General features: G+C 51.4%; 1 long non-coding RNA gene across 1 annotated transcript in view; it reads left to right on the top strand.

Annotated features, from left to right (window-relative positions):
• LOC119285643 overlaps positions 1-3402 on the top strand; it is a 7070-nt gene extending 3668 nt beyond the window's left edge. The window contains exon 3 of the long non-coding RNA XR_005139591.1: positions 3391-3402. This is a non-coding gene — a long non-coding RNA (uncharacterized LOC119285643). The remainder of the gene's footprint in view (positions 1-3390) is intronic.

The raw sequence follows: 3402 nt of genomic DNA, 5'->3' as shown, positions 1-3402 counted from the left end.
CCTTAGAGGGAAGCAACCGCGAAAGCGGGGGTCGACGAAGCGGAAGCGAGAATGTTGGATTGAGTAACGAAAACATTGGTGAGAATCCAATGCCCGAAAACCCAAGGTTTCCTCCACAAGGTTCGTCCATGGAGGGTGAGTCAGGGCCTAAGATCAGGCCGAAAGGCGTAGTCGATGGACAACAGGTCAATATTCATGTACTACCCCTTGTTGGTACGGAGGGACGGAGGAGGCTAGGTTAGCCGAAAGATGGTTATAGGTTTAAGGACACAAGGTAACCCTGCTTTTTTAGGGTAAGAAGGGGTAGAGAAAATGCTTTCAGCCGAGGTCCAAGTACCAAGCACTGCAGCGCTGAAGTATGAGCCCCGTGGACTAGCGATTGCTTCTCCACGAGGCTCATACTAGGCGCTATGGCGCTGAAGTATGTAACCGATGCCATACTCCAACGAAAAGCTCGAACGACCTTCAACAAAAAGGGTACATGTATGTGACGCCCCGAGACCGATGTCCCAGGTGTCTTCCAGTTATTCGCTGTTGTTGCCATGTCTTTTGCTTGTGTGTTGCATCTTATCATGTCATCATGTGCATTGCATCATCATGTTTAAAAACTTGCATCTGTCCCGGCCTCCTCGTTCCGTCCGTTGTCCGTTCTGAGCCCAACCACACTTGCACGTGCCCGCGGCATGTCCGAAATAGTGTTTTTATAAGTGGCCAGGAAATGTTCTCAGAATGGGATGAAAGTTGGCGTGTGGTCTTATTATAGTGTAGATAGACCGTCTGTCAAGTTTCATCGCATTTGGAGTCCGTTTGACGCCCCAACGGATAACTATAGCGGCAGTATAGCCGGTCTAACGTCGGACGTTTTCGGTCTTGGAAAACTGTTGCCGGGCTTTCCCTCTCTTTCCTCTCTAGACCGTCTACACAGCCCACTACCTACCTTCAGGTCCAACCTAACCTCTCTCGTCAGCCCGCGGACCTCCTCGCGTGCGCGCTCGAAAGTTGTCCCAAAACCCGACCCGGGCAGTCGTCACCGTTGGATCCGGATCATCCCCAAACATCTACAAAACATCTCCGTTTTGTTAATTGGACCCCCTAACCTAATTATTCGCGACCGTCCGATTACGATCGGAGGGACCTAGATAACCTCAAACCTTATCTCCTACCTATATAATCATTGTAACCCTAGACCTAGATGTCCCATCCATCCCTCTCATCTCGTCGCCGCCACCCACTCACCATATCCATTGGGATCCTCCCAGATCCATCCACTCCACCCATCCGACATGACCAACTCCCTCGTTTTCAGCACAAGCCAATCTCCTCCTCCTTCCAATCGATCCAACCAAGCCGCGTTGCTCTAATCCCGCAGGAGCCCGAGCTCCTCTGCCCAGCAGCGCCCGATCTCCCCTCATCCCCGAGCTCCACTCGAACCCCCTCCTGCTTTGCTTCGTCCTGCTCTCCGAGCCCAACAGGAGAGGGGCTCCTCCATGGCGTGCTCCTCACCGAGCCCCACCTCGTCGCCGGAGAGGATCTCCTGCAGGACCTACGGCCTCCTCCCACGATTCAGACGCAGCAGCACCCGAGGGCCTCCACCAGCTCACCGCCGCAAACTCCACCACGATCCGGAGCCACCAGGAACCTGTCGCCATGCCTACTGCCTCCTGCATCGAGCAAGGGGACGAGCTCCTCCTTGGCCAGCCACGTCGTCCTCTTGACTCCGACCTCTGTGGGCCGGCCTCAAGCTCGACCTCGCCTCATCGCCCGACGACCGGCGCCGCTGCCGTCGACCACCACCAAGAGAGCACCACGGTGCCCCGTTTTCCCGCACCCCCTCTTGAACCAGGAGCCGGAGCTCGTCCACGTGCTGGCCAGCAGCAGTGCGCCCCGCCTCGACTCGCCATGGAGACCACCGCGGTAAGGCCAGCCCTCGTCGCCCTTCTCCTTTTCCATCCTTTCTTCTTCCACCTCCCTAATCTCTCTGCTCCCTCTCTCTGCCGCCATGGACAGGGCTTCGACGACGCTGCCTCCTCTGCTTCAGAGCAATGCGCCACCCCATGGATCCTTCTCTGCCTGGAGCTTCTTCACCTGCATCCCCCCCCTCCATCCAGATCTACCGTCTTCGCCTCCCTTCCTTCGTCTCCGGTGAGCAGTCGTGCCTCCGCGGCTCTGCTTCCTGTCGAGCAGAGCAGCGCGCCCGCTCGTCCCTGTCGCGTTGACCGCGATAACGCCTGAGCCAGATCCAGCCGGCCCACTTGGCCCGCCAGCCTGCTGCTTCCACCAACTGGGCCTTAGCCCAATGTGAGCCACCCCAGCGCCCCACCTTTTTTCTCTTGTTGGGCCAGGCAGTTTCAGCCCAGTGGTTCCTTTTTTGGTTCTGCGAATTTGATAAATAACCAGGGATTTACATATTTGCAGGAAAACCCTTTCACTTCATGCATATAAAAACTCATCAACCGTGCATCGGAATTAAACAAACTTAATATGAAAGTTGCTTAGAATTTTGTGTAGTTTCATAATATGCAACTTTCACCCATGTTTAAAATGCTTAAAATGTTGTTTGACTAAATTTGCTCCTATGCCATGTTAAAAATGATTTAATTCATAACTAAATAGTCGTAACTCAGAATTTAATAATCTTTATATGTAAACGGGGTAGAAAAATGCCTAGTTTAACATGGTGGTTTTACTTTGCATGTTTAATAACTCTAAAATTGTGTTTAGGGCAGATCAGTACCAAACCAATATATGCATATGGGGATTTACCGAAATTGTTGTTCGTTGCTTCCGGCCTCATTTAAACTTGACTAGATAGGTAGTTTTACTTTGCTTCACCCTCTTGCCATGTTTAACAACATTTAATATTGTTGGGTACATAAACGAGATCGAACTAAATAACTTGAATGTGGTGTTTCGTCAATATGCAACGGAGTTGCATGTTGAGCTCCACTTAATTTGTAGAATTGTTTGTGCATTTTGCCCTGCCATGCCTCATTAAACCGGACATGCATCATACTTGTTTGCGCATCGTGCCATGCTTATGTGATGATTGTTCACTATGTTGTTTGCTTTCTTTCCGGTGTACTTCTTCTCTGTAATCCGGTAACGTTGCGTTTGTGAGGATCCGTTCGACTACGTCTGTTTCTCTTCTTCATGGACTCGTTCTTCTTCCTTGCGGGATTTCAGGAAGGATGACCATACCCTCAAAATCACTTCTATCTTTGCTTGCTAGATGCTCGCTCTTTTGCTATGCCTATGCTGCGATACCTACCACTTGCTTATCATGCCTCCCATATTGTTGAACCAAGCCTCTAACCCACCTTGTCCTAGCAAACCGTTGTTTGGCCATGTTACCGCTTTGCTCAGCCCCTCTTATAGCGTTGTTAGTTGCAGGTGAAGATCGGA

Source organism: Triticum dicoccoides, chromosome 4A (genome assembly GCF_002162155.2).
Source record: "Triticum dicoccoides isolate Atlit2015 ecotype Zavitan chromosome 4A, WEW_v2.0, whole genome shotgun sequence".
Classification (NCBI taxonomy): Eukaryota; Viridiplantae; Streptophyta; class Magnoliopsida; order Poales; family Poaceae; genus Triticum; species Triticum dicoccoides.
This window is presented reverse-complemented; position numbering and strand designations above follow the sequence as displayed.